At 44.7% G+C, this 16,467-nt stretch overlaps 1 protein-coding gene across 2 annotated transcripts in view; it reads left to right on the forward strand.

The window, feature by feature from the left end:
- The window catches only part of FAM168B (family with sequence similarity 168 member B), a 305,947-nt gene that overhangs the window by 231,280 nt on the left and 58,200 nt on the right, over positions 1-16,467 (forward strand). The window contains exon 1 of one of the 2 annotated variants that reach the window (XM_005509600.3): positions 12,069-12,268. The exons of the other annotated variant lie outside the window; for it this stretch is intronic. The gene's annotated coding sequence lies outside the window, so the exon portion shown is untranslated. Of the gene's footprint in view, positions 1-12,068; positions 12,269-16,467 lie in introns of those variants that run through there. 2 annotated transcript variants of the gene reach the window in all.

The following is a 16,467-nucleotide window of genomic DNA, read 5'->3' on the forward strand; positions in this document are numbered from 1 at the left end:
AGGAAAGATGGATATTAACCAAGTATAATTTCCAGGGTACTGATTTAGCTCTTAGGATTACTGTCCTTTGGACAAAATGACTCCAATTTGCAGCTCTCTTGCCTTGTTTGTTTTGTTTTCCTCCCCTCAAAAACGCTTCTTCCCTGGCTGTAAAGCCTTCCCTAACTACTTACCTCACCGCTCAAAGGAAGAAAAAGGGCCAGGGGGAATAATCAGTGTCTGTATATGCTCAGAATGCATAATTCCTTATAAAGGACATTGTACGTGGAATAGATTATGAGAATGTGACCTTTGTGTTTGAAAGAATGATTAGAGAGCAAGAGCGTTGGTTCAGCACAGCACTTAAGAGTTTACTTAATTTAAGCAGTTGCCTAACAACTTCAGTGGCTTACGTGCAGTCTGTGCTAGGTCAGGGCCTCACGCTCACAACTAGATAAGGTGGTTTGAAATATTTATTTACTTTACAGAGGTTTTTTTTTCTTTTTGCTTGGAAACTGTTCACAACAAAATGTTTTATTGCAACATCAAATGTTCCAGAAGCATGGTTAATAAAGAGCTTGCAGGAATTGAATTAGCAGGCAAGAAATTGCTTGTATTGATTTACTGTGTGTATATGCAAAAACGTTTATTTTAACATGAGCTGCTACTCCACTCCTCACAATTCCTGGCATTAAGTATTACAGAAAGCAAAGTTCCATGAGATGATAGAGAGGCAGTTCTAACTTTGTGTTATGTGTGATGGCACAGGTGTGGAGCTGCAGAAGACAGAAGGGCTCACTGCTGAAAGCCAGGGTATTGCAGACTGTGGTTGGGAACTGGCAACTGGCTCTTCCTTGGGTTGTTACTGACACTGGAATTTCTAAAACCAGTCTTGGAGCATTTTCTGTTGCTGGCAGGTGTGTAACAGCAGGACAGCTTCTAATGCATGTGAACAATGGACATTGAGATCTTTCCTGAAATCCTTCAAAAGTGAAACCGTGACCATAATGGAATGTTTTGTTATTAACTTCCCTTCCTTGGAGTGTATGTGGGTTTCTGGTTGTGCTGTGAATAGCACAGTGTGAACCACTGGAAAGCCACTGAGCAGCACAGGTCTGTAGTTTGCCAAACCCAGGCTGGACCAACTCAAACCTCCCCTTCTTTCAGGAATTCAATGGACGTGGCTGATCGCAGCTTTGCACAGAGAACTCCTACAAGCAAAGGAGAATGATTGCTGTGCATTTTTGCATAACCAATCCTGTGAATGATTTTTATACTTCGTTTACTTTGTAGGAGAGCTTGCAGTGTCTGAGCTTGGACTAAATACACAGGATTGTTTTGGACATGCCTGAAGTTCTGCTGAATATTTGTCTGCATGCAGTCCTGGGTGCTGATTGAAATTTCACGTGGCAAATGTAATGGAGGGTGTAAATCTTCATCTTGCTTCTCATCCAAACCATAAAAATTAGATAATCTGGTTCATCCTCTATCTCATGCTAAAATGAGTCATATGTATGTATGTGTGTATGTACTTGTATAGGGGTCATTAATGAAATCCCTGCTGTTAGTAGGTTCCTACAAAATCCCTTCCAATGGAAGTAAGCCAAATAGCTTTGCTCTCTCTTCATTCCTACAGAGGCAGCCGCTGGGTCCCAGCAGGGGTGTTAGCATCAACCAATCTGTGTTTTGACTGAGGCACCAGGAAGCCCAGTTTTCTGGGCCAATATTTCAAGAAAACACATGGCAGTGTCTGCGGCTCAGGAAAGGCAGTGGTGTAGCCAAACACCGAATCGGGACTTTCCCACTGCTCAGAGTTGGGGGAATCTGGTTTCCCCCACACCACTGGGTTGTAGTGCAAGGCTATTTTGCATTTTCTGCTGTAGCCCTAATAAGAACTTTTTTGCAGCTAACCTATGCAGGATTTGAACTCGCTATCCTCAGGATTGAAGTCTTCAGGCTAACACAGCCCAAGTCCATTAGCCAGCCTCAGGAACAGATACGTGAGCTTCTTAGACAAGGAAACCACTAAAGGCTGTATTTTCTTGTAAGCTGTATTTTAATTCCGATGTTGTAAGACACATCATGTCAGACAGAGTTATTACAAGGCAAACACTGTTATTTCTAATATCCTGTTAGGATGATGAATGGGTTAGCACTTCAGAGCAAACTGGGGGGAAGGGGCAGTTATCACTGCTGTATCTTTACTGTTTGACTTGCATTGAAACTTATTTTGGACTGCCACTCTGAGCTTTTGACATTTCTACCTCATTGCTGTTGCACTATCCACATTGAGCTTGTTTATAATTGAGTGTAAAGTAGTTGTAAGTGGGCCTCTAGACTTGTGGAATTACTTTAGAAGTATATTAGTTGCCTTATTCCGTAATTCAGTCACATTCTGACAGCTCTTAACAGGATAAACAACTTTTTCTTATGAGAATCTCTTGATTGTGTTCTTTTGCTAAAGAACACTTCCACAACTAGCATTAACGACTTGTTTTCTGGTGACAGAGTAACCTGACTGCTTTAAGATCTGTAGCAGTCTGGACATCAGGTGACTGCAGGACAGCAGGAACTTCACTTTTAAGCACCTACTGTAGTGTTGTCTGGCCCAGCAAACTTTGTAGCGTTCAGGACCCAAAAGTAGAGTAGGTTTCCCTTCAACGTAGAGTGATTCCGTTATGCAAGGTAATTATTTTCTTCCTTTAACGTCAAATGATGTTTGGATTTTTTCCGATCTGTAACCAAAGTATTAGCACAGTGTCAGCTGCAGGTGGGATTCTCAGCAAGAATTGCTAAAGCGTATAAAGATTAAGTATGGATATTCATGCAGTCAGATGTTGCATGGGGCTTGTCTTCATTTACGTCCTGTATTAGTAACTCTCCTGCAGTGCAAGCATTCTGGATTAGAGGAGACCTGCCATTTCACATGTGCTCCAGCTGTTCACTTCACCTACCACAGTCATCACTAGTATTTTCTTATTTTTAATGAGTTACATGTGTGGAAAGCCAAAAAAAAACAAAAGCAGAGGGAGATTGTTTCCAGCATGAAGAAGCTGGGTGAGATCATAGAAGGGCCCAAGAAAGTTTTCTCACAGTGGTGTGAAATGCGGAGCTACAAGGCCAACTCATTTCCTTAGCTGGTCATTGTAATGGACCAACAGCAGGGCAGTTGCCTTTGTCCCTGGTGCTTTTGTTTCGAAGAGAACTGATGATTCCTGCCCCATTTTCTAGTCTCCTTTTGTTGCTCTTCTGTTTTCTGGGTTCTTTATTAATCTGTCTTGATTTTGGTTTTACCATCCTTTGGGGATGTTTCCCATCTCCTTATGTCTCATCTTAAAGCTACATGTGGTTCAGGGCTCTTAAGTGGTGGGTCCAGGATGCCCAGCCATGGCTTTGATGTGTGTCATAAGTCAAGCAAGCTGAAATACCAACACAAACCAGTGTGTAATCAGACACAGCTCCTAAGTTTGTCATGCAGTGAGGAAAAGCTGTGCCGAGGGGAACCAAAGCAACCATGTACATCGTGTCCCTTCCTATGGACTGGTCCAAGCCCCCACTGTGACAGTACGTGTACCTCTGGAGGCCCTTGAGCTGTGCTCAGTGGCACACTTGCCCTGGAGCACTGGGCTTTTGTACCTTGTCTTCTGCCAGCATCATACTTCCTTCATCCAGCACAGCTCTCCCAGAATATGTGTAGATCAGTCCTGACAGTGGGGTGGTCTGTGGGTATCACACTGGTGTTCCCAATTTCTTACCTGATGGCGTTTGGATCCTCTCAGCACATGTCATATTTGAGGCAGGGGCTTGCAGAACAGGAGTCCTGCTCTGTTGTGAGAGCCTGCACCATGTTACAAAGAGCTAGCATAATCATGGCTGCAAACCTGAATGCCAAGCTGTTCTTCGTGCTTTGCATCCCTTGCAACTTTGATAGTGTCACAGCAATTCACAGAAAGCTTGCTGACGGTAACACAAACACTTGCTGGCCTGTGCACAGGAATATCCCAACTCTGGGCATGCAACCAACAGAGCATGTAAGCTTCTGATTCTCTTTTTCTTTGAACCATCTTTTTGCTTCAAATAATGTTCAGAGAAAAGGATTCAAAACCTCCATATCAAACTCACATAACCAGTGCTTTTGAAGAACTGCAGGATAAACAAGATTTGTCTCATAGCAGGGCAGATGGGAGTGAGTGGGTACTGCTGCTCTCACATTGCTTGTCACTGTCTCAGGATGGAGCTGGGCCTGGGAAAATGGTACTGAGCTGATACAGGTCAAGCAGAGTGGAATTTTAAGGTCTACCCTCTAGCTATGCCTGACAACAACATTGGTTGCTTCTGTACCGCATCAAATCCTGTTGTGAGGGAGTAATCCAGCCCCTGTGGTATCATTTGGAAAGGATCCGGAGGTTTGATGGCAGACCACCAGTTCTTAACATCTGTGAGTTCTGTATAGTCTGGAGGCCTTTATAGCTGTGCTGAGTTACCACTGGCCTAAAATATTGCCAAAATGCATTACCTTGTCTCTGGAAGCCATTTGCTTTCATTTACTGTACAAAGTAAAACCGGCCCAGGGTTATAAACATCCCAGTCTGTGCTGGGGCTGTAATTCTGTTCCACTGGTAAATGCCATTGTCACAAGTGCCATTGTCAGGGGTGTAACACAAGCAGCTCAGCTAGCTTCTCCAGTTTGGTGGTAGGGCATAGGTGCTTGGGGCTGTGGAAATGGCTGTTTAGACCTGGTTTGGCAGAGGATTTAAGGAAGGGATGCACAGGAGGGTTCTTGTGACAGGCCTTGGAGGGAGGCTGGCTGCTTCTGGAGGCACTGCCTGCCTCTTGTGTTTTGAGGAGTCTGTTCAAAGACCAGACCTGTAATCACAAAGAAAAGAATTAGGGTGTGTGGTGAGCAAATGAGCTCTTAACACAACTAAGAAGTGTGTATCCACAACAGACCACTTCTCCTTAGCAGCCCAGTGCTGCCTTGGCATGAGGTTCAGGTGTTAGAACTATAATAGCAATTTGCTGTGATGCCCAGCACCACTGGTACCACTAGTTGAAAAGCTTGGAGTGTTTCACTTTAAATTCCATTGTAAATCTGAAATAAAAGGATAATATCTCTGTTTTACAGAAGAGGAGACTTAAACTAAGAAGAGCTTATGTAACTGTGCTCATGGAAACTTTTTTTAAAAAGTAGAATGTAAGCAGATGAATGGTTAACCAGTCTGTGTCCTGGATGAATACGAATATTTAATGGGTAGGATCTGTACCTAAATTCTATTTCTTATGGAGAATTTAATTCCTAACAGCCTAATGAGCTTCTAGAGCGAGGAAGATGTATCTTTGGTAGAGAAGGGTGAAGTTAGAATACACTTAAAATTAACTGGACAGAGGTAAGTCCCTGGGACCTGATGGGATGTGCCTGTGAGTGCTGAGGAAGCTGGCTCATGTCATTGTGAGGCCACTCTCAACCTTTGAAAGGTCATTGCAACTGGGGGAGGTCCCTGGGGGCTAGAAGAAATCAAATGTCATTTCCATCTTCAAGAAAGAGGATGTAGGGCCATACAGGTCAGTCAAGCCTCACCTCCATCCCTGGGAAGCTGAAAGAGTGAATACTAGTGGAAGCCATGTCCAAACATACCAACTGATGGGAACATATTTGGAAGAAGTCAGCATGGATTTACCAAGGGGAAGTCATGCCTGACCAACTTGATAGCCTGCTGTGGTGATATGACTAGCTTGATGGGCAAAGTGAGAACAGTGGATGTTGTTTATCCTGACTTTAGTATGGCTCTTGTCACTGTCTTCCATAACATCTTCATAGATAAAGTAACAAAATGAAGTGAACTGGAAACTGGCTGAACTGTCATGCTCAAGGGGTGTGATCAGCACACAGATCCAGCAGGAGGTCGCTCACTAGTGGAGTATCCCAGGGGCTGGTGCTGGGCTCAGCACTTTAACATTTTTGTTAATTATATGGGTGATAGGACAGAGTGCACCCTCGGTAAGTTTGCAGCTGATGCCAAACTGGGAAGAGTGGTTGATATACTAGAGTGTTGTGCTGCCATTCACAGGGACCTTGATGGGCTGGAGCAGTAGGACTACAGGGATTTCATGGTATCAAGCAACAGGAAATGCTAAATCCTGCCCTTGAGAGGAATAATCCCACCTACCAGGACACTCTGGGACTTGTCTGGCTGGAAAGTACTTCTGTAGAAGAGGAGCTGGGTGTCTTGGTGGACACCGAGTTGAGCAGGAGCTATCAGTGTACACTAGTGGCAAAGGTGGCCAACAGCATCACGGGCTGCATCAGGAGGAGTGCTGCCAGGAGGCCAAGGGAAACAATCCTTCCCCCTGCTCAGCACTGGTGAGGCCACCTCTGGAGCACTGTGACCAGTGCGCAGCTTCCCAGTACAAGAAAGATGTGGACTTGCAGGAGCAAGTTCAGCAAAGGGACACAAAGGCAATTAAGGGCATCTCTGATACAAGAAGAGGCTGAGAGAGCTCAGATGGTTCAGCTTGTGAAAAAGAAGGCTCACGAAAGGTCTTATCAATGTGTTTAAGCTCCTGATGGGATGGGTAAAGAAGATTGAGCCAGATGCTTCTCAGCTGTTCCCAGTGAAAGGGCAAGAGGAAATGGACACAAACAAATTCAGAAAATTCTATTTAAATGTAAGAGAACTCTTTTACTGTTAGGGTGGTCAGATCCTGGAACAAGTTGCCCAGAGAGGCTGTGGAGTCTTCATCCTCAGTGAGATTCAAAACCTGACAGGCCACAGCTCTAGGTGACCTTGCTTTGAGCAGAGCATTGGACTAGATGATCTCCAGAGGTGTCTCCCAGCCTCAGCCCTTCTGCGACCCCCTGAAGAGGCAGTGACTCTGTGCAGGCACACTAGTCGAAGCACTGTCTTTAGCATAAAAACATAACTCAGTGCTCTGCGCTTATTCAAAGAGGCCTATCAGCAATCTAACTTCTAAATCTGTATTTCCTGGCTTATGAGATCACAAATGGAGGCAGACTCTCATTTCCTGAAATGATAAGAGCCCAACAGATAAGCAAAGGGCAAGAGCTTGCTCAATCTGTTAGTTACATAACCACATAAATATAACAGTCACTTTTCTCAGCATCAGGTACTTACTCTGTAATTGGTATCACTTAATGTAAAGCGTTGTTCTCCATTTCCCTTCTCAGTTTTAATGGGTGATGTAATTGCAGTTTTGCAAACTGTGGTAGCATACCAATGCAGTCACTTCTGTATGGAGTAAAGTACTTGGCGCAATTCACAATATGTTAATGTAAAATGATCACAGAAACAGGAGCAAATTGCAGATGCATATGACATGTTTGGTATCATGAAAGGAACAAATATTAAGACCTTGAGAAAGAACCTCACAGCACTTAAAAGTATATCTATCTAAAAATAATTATGTTTTTCTACATGAATTATGTTTTTTATTTCAGGTGCAGAAATTGCTGCAGTATTAACTCAACTGCCTGAATTTTCATAAGAGATAGGTAGAAAATTCCACTGTAAGGGTAAACTCTGCAGATAGTGGGATGCAGAGAATTTGTGAAATTTAGTAAATAATTTGAAAATTCACAACTCCTGTAAGTTGCATGTGCCAGGTGTTTGAGCCAGCACTTCAGCTACAGTTGCAGATAACTGACTCGGATACGAGCTCCACCAAGCTTTGGAGCTCCCATCTCTGCTTTATTCAGGGCAGAAAAATGAGCTACTTTATATAAATAGCAACCTGATTAATACTGACCCTGCTAGAGAATTAAAGTTGCTCCCTCTTTTGTAGTCCTGGCTGTAGTCCCTAGCTGGTTGCAGGGCCATTTGCTGTGTTTCACACGTGTATACACTCAGCCTCGGCAGGGCGCTCATTGGGTGACTTTTGGCTATAAATCATAAGCTTGGTCTGAAGCTGTGTTCAAATGGCCTGCACCTGATCCACTGCGGACAACTGCTTAATTAGAGAAATATCGTAGACAAGAAGATGAGATGTAGGATGGAGATGAAGGCTTTCATTCAACCTTGCCTCGGGAGTTGATCGAACTCAAATGTTATTTACTCTTCCATTTTATTGTGTCCTGTGAGGACCCTGCCAGCTGGCCTCCCACTGCACGGAGATGAGCAGAACTGAACATGCAGTGGAGGTGCCAGACATGACAGCAGGGGAGTGAAGTGATGCCTGTGGATTTGCCACTCGGTGTTACAGTTATCCCCTTAAGCTGTGAGGCAAAAAGCTTGCTGGATAAGGGGAAAGCAAGCTTAGCTGGGGGAGCGAGGATCATCTGTGAAACACCTGCAGGTCTGAATAATGCTTTCAGAAGAGCTGGTCAGAAGAGTTTTCCTGCAAGAAATACTTGTAAAAATCTCTGTCTGCTTTGTACAGGATGGTACTTCCAGTTCTGGGATGGTGGAAGAGGAAAGAAATCGCTGTACTTCGTTGTAAATGGTCAACAGAAGAGTGAAAGCTCCTGCTTGGAAATGCAGGCGAGGTCCTCATGAGAGCTGTCCTTTGGGAACCTTCCACAGGAAAGAATAGGGATTAGCTCTGGTCTGAATATTAAGTCAGTGGGTGTTAGTAAACAAAGTATGCTTTCATCTGCAGTGAGTTCCCAACTCAAATTGACTTGCAACTGTTCATATCAGTGGTATTTGGGACCTCACCATCACTTCAGTGCAGGGACACGACACTTCCCTGGAATTGCCTCGCCACATCTCATTAACTCAGATTTACTGGGATTTGATCAAAACCATAATCTCACCTCCCTGCCCACAGTGCTTTACTGTGTTTAACAGAAACAATCAAACACAGCTCTGAGCTTCTCATTTTCCCCATGTGCCACTAAAATATAGTGCAGTGTGCTGCAACATCTGTAGGTGATTCCATGCATGAAGGAGTATATTGATGCCTCTGCAAAATACTAGATTGGGGTCACTTCTGAAGCATTTAGTAATACTTCTGTTGAAGGAAGAAGCAGACTGTTTTGTTTACAGCACAGGCATTTCCTTTACTTAAAATGGATCTTTGAGAGCCTTCATTAGCTGTAAAACCAGGGTGCAAGCTGGCATGTGGATTCATTAGTGTTCTGGGAATTTACACTGGTGCAGATTTTGGCCTGTTTCATTGCGCCATGTATAGACAAATTCAGCAAGTTTGGGGGGTTCCCCCACTTCCCTGCCCCAAGTGCCTAATCTGTTCTTGGGAGTTTTGTGTTTTTCCAATACTGTTGGCCTGTCCAACAACACAAGCATTTGAAGATGCACAGTGTACGCACCATTCAAGTCAAGACAGTTATTTCCATGCCTAAAGTTAAGCTCACTGATTGCTTGGACAGAGCTGGAATCATGGAAATATTTCTGGATTTATTTCTTGTGGTAAGGACAAAAACACCAGAAAAATGTTTGTTCTGCTAAAGTGACATATGTCCATCCCAGAAAGTATTTGAGCTTTGCATGGGTTGAATTTATGTGAAGTTTTCTACTGCAATTACATAAGGAAGATATATCCTAGCCTGACTGATCATACGTGTGTAGCTTTAACAGCAATTAGTTCTACTGATAGGTTATCTGAAGAGCTGCCAGAGATATTGATCAGAAAAAAAGTTGTTTGGAATAGTGGCATCCAAAACAATTGGTTTTAAACCAGTCAGAAATATAGCTATTGATTGACTGAAGGTGATTCTTCAGGCCTGTAAGCGTACAATTTTGCTTTCTTAACTCGGCATGATGCTGTGGTATGAACTTAGGAGAATAATCTTTAAAGCAAATTTTAAGGGGAGAAAAATGCATCAGGATGATTGAATGTCTTTCAGAGAAAAATATGGAGGAGTACAGGAAGCAAGGGTTATTTTCCTGATTATTTCTCAGCCATCCAAATTAGAGATTGAAAACGTTACCTAGATGTAGTGAGGAAGATGTAAAAAGGGGCGTTGTTTAGAATCTGTCTGAAAAGTCCTTATGCGCATCGCTTTCCTGGGACTGGGAGATGGCTAACCCATATTTGCAAACTGAGGAACTCAGAAGTCGAAAGTGGTTTGTGGTGTTGAGTGTCTGATTGAGAAATCATTCTAGGATTTGTTGTAGAACTAGGGAAACAGTCCTGTGCTGGTGGGAGGGATTTTACCTGGATCTGTTTTCTTCAGGCCTCTGATTACCTGTCTTAATTCATGCCTGCACAGAGAGGGATGGCTCATGGCGTTATATTGAACCTCCACTGTCAGGAGAAATTTCGGGTAGTGAAATGGTTGACTTGAGTATTTTTCATGGTAGTTAAAGAACAAATGCTTCTGTTTTCCCCTTTTTAGTCAGCCGTTGCAAAAGCAAATAAATTTCAAGTACAGTCTGTAAAGACTCATGATCCAGACATTGAATTCATGTACTCAGAGTCCGTCTGTTGTCATGCATGGTCTGATATGCTCAATGCAGTTGCAACACCATCTGCTGAACTGGGCAGTTGTTTGAAAGATGGTAACATGAAGTTACAAGTTGATGATGCTTATGTTGTTATGAATTGAAGGTAGACAGTTTCTAAATTGGTCCCTTTTGTCTGTATAAAATGAGCTTGAAACAGGGAAATTGAAGTTTAACATTTTCTTTAAAAAAAATCTCTGTCTAAAGAGAGCTGTGGTTCATCCCCTGCTCGGGAACAATGCCCAGTGTTTGCGTGCATCAGGTGGAGGTCGTGTGCCATGGCCCTTCCTGGGGCTTGGGCTTTGGGAAGCGCCGGGATTGCTGCAGTGTGGTGGGGCTGAGTCTGCTTTGGATAAGGAGGGGTTAAAATCTCTTCCAGCCCTTGTGTCCTGTATTCTGGGTGTAAAGAAACATGATGCTGTTCTTGAATTACTAGCCCTTGCCCTCTGTATTCTAGGCTGTTTCTTATTTAAACACTGTTAATTGTTGTTATGATCATATCAGAGGTCTCTGAAAATGCCAGCCAAGACTGATATCTCTGTGTCCTCGGTGCACGCACAGAGCAGAACAGCTTACAGCCTGGCATGAACTTGTCTGCTTCTTCGTGTCACCATCTCTCTCTTGGGAATGAGAGAAGTGAGATGTGACAATGGCATTTTCCAACATCACGCAAACTGCCTGTGACAGAGCTGGGAAACTGACCCAGACCATCCCAGTCCCAGGTCAGGGCTCTCGGCCCATCCTCCTGCACTAAAGCACAGGCTGGGAAAACCCAGAGCCCCGCTAAACCTACTGCCAGCTTCTATTCATCTCATGTGCTCAGCCAGCAGCCCCTGCAAGGCTGTGTTACGGCTGAGGCCAGTCTCTTTCCAGCACAGTATGAACACTCCTGTTTGGGGGGCTGAAGTTTTAAGCATGGTAGCCGCCCAGGAGCTGGACTTTGGTTACTGCAAAGCCAGTTCATCTGCTAGGTTGGCAGTACAAGGAGAACCAAAATACCCCCTCCACTTCCAGAAAAAAAAGAAAAAAAAAAAAAAAATCCTGTGGCTTTATCATAAACAGCTCTTCAGCTGAAGCAGCTAGGGATTTTAGGGATTTGAGCGTGGAAATTTGGCATGGAAATAGCCTTTCATTAGAATCATGTCTCTGAGCATTCCCATGAAAAACTGCGGTTGATCAGCAGCAGACTTGGAAAGTATTGCCTTGCAGAGGTTGCAGCCCTGCCTCCAGACTGCAAACCTGCAGCTTTGTTCGCTACCCATGAATATGATCATTATCATTATCTCAGACTATTATTTGGAGGGCAGGAGTGATTCGGAGCTCCTGGGAGGGCTGAGGCAACACCGACATACCCACTTAGAGGGGGGAAGAGAAATGCTGCTGCTTTCCTGCAGGAGGGGCAGGCTGCAGGGGCCGGCGGGGAGCGGAACTGCTGGGACAACTCCCTCCGATTTCCGAGCACCCCCAGTTTCCTGGTGAAACTGAAAATCGCTGCCCAGGGCCCTTTCCCCGTGGGCTGTCTGTACTGTGCCGCTGTCGGCTGCGTGGGGCTCAGCCGCGCTTGTGCGGGGTACGCGGGGCCGGCGCGGCCATGGCTGTGGCGGGGCCGCCATCTAGCGGGCGGGCTGGGGCTGGCGGCGCGAGCTGCGGCCCTTGGGCGCGAGCTGCGGGCCGTTGGGCGCGAGCTGCGGCCGTTGGGCGCGAGCTGCGGCCGCTGGTCTCCAGCGGCCGCTGGTGCCGTTGGGGACCCGGCGGGAGCACCGGGCGGGACCGTGTGGAGGGGCTGCGCGGGAGGCTTAGTTACCGGAAATCTCGCTGTCCTTCCAAAACCCGGCCCAGAGCCCCCGGAGGTGCTGGTGGACCCACGCAGGGTAAGATTGTCTCAGCCCCCGTGTGCACCGGGGCCCTGAAAACTCTGGGTGCTTGTCAGTGGTCATTTTGGGTCACTCCCTTCTTGACCTGGAAGATTTAACTACTTAGCAAAGTGCATAGTTAACTTGGGTACCTAAAGTATCTGGAGAATCAGGTGGTATCTGTATTGCATCTGCCATATTCAGTCAGATTAAGCCCAGTATTGTCAATCTGAAACTTTCACAAACTGCTCCTTAAAAAGAATCATCAAATGGATCTGAAGCTTTAAATTATTAATGCAGATACATTTGGAGTCTTTATTTGCCCTGTGAGTCTTGGAGCCTTTTAGAGATGCCTCAAAAACTCTGAAACCTAAGGAGATAAGCTGTGGTGATTAGAAGACTCCCAAACCCGTGCATTAGTGTCAGTCCATTGTTGCAAGTTCTCATTTGTAGTTAGTAAGTCCTAGTAAGTACAGGGGGAAGCTTTCAGCTCCACTGAAATGGAGGGAAGCACGAATGTTCCGATCTCACTTAAGTGCATTGCAACAGGAGAGAGGGACAAATAAAGGTACTTTTGGGAATGCAACCCAAATTAATTACTGTGGTTGCATTTAGTGACCACAAAGACGGCAGGGAATGCAGGAGGAGAGGGGAGAGCAGTAACAAAGGCCATTCTCTAAGCTGTTGCCACTTCAGGAAGGTATGGAGTTGTTAAGCTTTGCATGACAATTCTTTAGCTTGTTCTGGTGCAGAAATGTCAGTAAAGGTGGGCTCTCTGGTGGGCAAGGTTAAGTGTACATAATGGTCTGCTTAGCCTAGTAAATCCATCACATGGAACGGGTGACTGATGAAATGAGCATAGCCAACATAGCATGCTGGGGAGAAGAGTGACATTAACTGATGGGTTGAAATAGCAGTTTTGTTTTCATTCCCAGATTAGTGGCTAAAAAACCACCACCCCTCAACAGTAGAAACAGAGCGTGCATCAAGCAAGTATAATGGTTTATAAAATGTACTGTGGTCCTTCTGACAAATATCTTAATTTCCAGCAAATGTACAGGATAAGATAGTCTGCCTTTAGGTGGTGGAGCTAGCTGTGGTCATTTAGTGTCTTTGTCTAAGCAAACTTATTGATTGTACCCATGAATGAAGCAATTCAGAAACAGGAAATACCAATACAGCAAGCAGTAGCATTCTGCCCAGAGCAACATCTGTGCTCCAAGCTGCTTATGGTAATACTAAACAGTACAAATCTGTTGATTTGATAACACAACGTCAAATGGTAAATCTGGATCAGCGTTGCATATATCCAAGATTAAGCATTTCTGAGTCAAAGCCTTCAACTCTATTAAAAAAGAAATAGGCCTTAATTCTAATCTTGGTATAGTGGTGTTAGTGTGGAGACATTACATCATCTTTATTAAATGGTAACTGAGATGACTGGGATATGTCAGCCTGAGCTCTAACCCCAACAGCCACAGTTGTCTTAGTTTATTTTTATACTTACTTTGGAAAGACTGGAGGTGCACAGAATACATTATGGCACTGTTTCTTTGCAAAGGAAATCTCTTGTAAGCTGACTACAAGCTTGAAAAACATATACCTGTCTACAGACTAACTAAATGAGAAATATTGAACAAAAGCTAGTAAACATATCAAGACAAAACAATTACCCTTAAATACAAACTTTATTCCTAAGGGTATTTTGCTATAAATTAATAATGAGGATGGGGACTGTGTACACATAAGCAGGCACGTCGCAAAAAGAGCCAGAGGCCACGAATGCATTGCAAAAAGCAAGTTTTATTTTAGTTACCTCTCTACTGGGGGATCTTCGAAGTAGCACCTAAGCTCCCAGGCAGAGGTGACACAGGCAGGGACGCAGGTGCTGGTCAGTTCAGCCCTGCTGGAAGATCGCTGGGCCTGCTGAGCTCGCCTGTATTTCCAGGCTTCAGGCAGGTGCAGCCTCCCGCTCTTTCTCACAACAAAGCAGGAATCTCAGACATATTGATAAGGTGCCTAGAGTTTCTCACAGGCCTATGTTATCTAACACAGAGGTTCTACTAATCAAGCACACAAGGTCAGTAAAACAATTAGTGTGATGTATGTGCTTTTTCTACAGACAGGTGCAAGTCACTTGAGCGTATTTACAGTTAACTAACCTCCTCGCCAAATCTCCTGCTATATCCCCATACAGGGACACACAGTAAAAACAACAGTTAAGATAGAGAATGTACAAGACCATGAAGGATCTGGGGGTGAAACACTTGCTGCATGCTACCCTCCATGACTTACACCTATCTATCTTAGTTGTATCATAAGGAGGAAAAAACACAAACACATCTGAGAAACATGGGTATGAATTTTCTTTACTCAGCTTGCTTAGCTGCTTCCATCACCTATTGAATCTCCACTGAAGAATAAACAAAATGAAGCCATTGTTGTGTGACAACTGGCTGGATGACCAAGCCCGAAGAGTTGTGGTAAAGGCAGGCAAATGCAGTTGGCAGCTGGTAATGAGTAGTGCTTCCTAGGGCTCAGTATTGGGGCCAGTTCTGTTAATACCGTTATCAACCATCTGGATGAGGGGATCAAGTGCACCCTCAGTAAGTTTGCAAACACTAAGTTGGGTGGGAGTGTTGAGCTGCTCAAGGGTAAGAAGGCTCTACAGAATGATCTGGACCAGCTGGATTGATGGGCCAAGGCCAGTTGTATGAGGTGGAATAGGGCCAAATGCTGGGTTCTGCACTTGGGTTACAGGAACCCCATGCAAGGCTACAGGCTCAGGGAAGAGTGGCTGGTAAGCTGCCTGGCAGAGAGGGATCTGGGGTTGTTGGTCGACAGCGGTTGAACATGAGCCAGCAGTGTCCCCACGTGGCTGAGAAGGCCAACAGCATCCTGGCTTGTATCAGGAATAGTGTGGCCAGCAGGACCAGGACAGTGACTGTCCCCCTGTACTGGGCACTGGTGAGGCTGCACCTCGGATCCTGGGTTTAGTTTTGGGCCCCTCACTACAAAAAAAACACAACATTAAGGTGCTGGAAAGAGTTCAAAGAAGGGCAACAAAGCTGGTGAAGGGTTTGGAGAGCAAGTCTTATGAGGAACAGCTGAGGGAACTGGAGTTGTTTAACCTGGAGAAAAGGAGGCTGAGAGGAGACCTTCTCGCTCTAACTACCTGAAAAGAGGGTGTTGGTCTCTTCTCCCAGGTAATAAGTGACAGGATGAGAGGAGAAATGGCTTCAAATTGCACCAGGGGAGGTTTAGATTGGATATTTGGAAAAATTTCTTCACTGAAAAAGTTGTCAAGCATTGGAACAGGCTGCCCAGGGAAGTGGTTGAGTCACAATCCCTGGAGGTGTTTAAAAGATGTGTAGATGTTGGGCTTAGCGACATGGTTTAGCGGTGGACTTGGCCGTGTTAGGTTAATGGTTGCACTTGATGATCTTAAAGGTCTTTTCCAACCTAAACAATGCTATGATTTAGAGTAGCTCCATCTAGATGCAGATCAGAATGCTTCAGCACTAGAAATAGCATCTTAGTCAAAAGTCAGTGCAGTAATAAACACTTTGATCCCGTTCCTCTGTAGTTCATAGGCCTTTACCTACTCACTAGAAGAGGCTGGCTCTCTAGCCCCGCCCCGATTCAAGTGAAAGAAGCCAACAGCTGTGTTTTCGCATGTAACTAAGAATTTGGGAGGGTCCCCTGGTTCACATCTTTAATGTGATCAGACTTAGCAGAAGGCTGAGCACTTCCACCCCATTCTCTGGAAGCCTGGCTCTGTCTAGCTGTCCATAACTGAGAGTCTCAAAGTAGTCACAGATGAGCATATAGATTCATGACCTCTGTAAGCACTGACATTTAATTCTAATTGGACTGTAACTGCTATACAACAGATTTAGTCATCCTTAACTTACAGTGTATGCTGTAAAATCAGTGGCACTGTAGTAGCTGTGGACCTCCCATAGGTTTAGGGAGGTCAAGTATTGGGCCCAAGTTGGAAAGTGTGTACTTGGGTGCTGTGCAGCTATAATTGGAATCACAGCATCATGAATAGCACCATTCAGAAACAAACATCTGCTTAAGACTGTCATTTCAATCTGTTTTGGAAAAGACCTTTCCACACCCACTGCCTCTTCCTGTATTGTCTGCAGCAGCTGGCATGGCCGTCTCTTCAAGCCTCCAGCTATTAATTTATTTTGTGCTATTCTGTCACAACC

Source organism: Columba livia, chromosome 9 (assembly GCF_036013475.1).
Source record: "Columba livia isolate bColLiv1 breed racing homer chromosome 9, bColLiv1.pat.W.v2, whole genome shotgun sequence".
NCBI lineage: Eukaryota > Metazoa > Chordata > Aves > Columbiformes > Columbidae > Columba > Columba livia.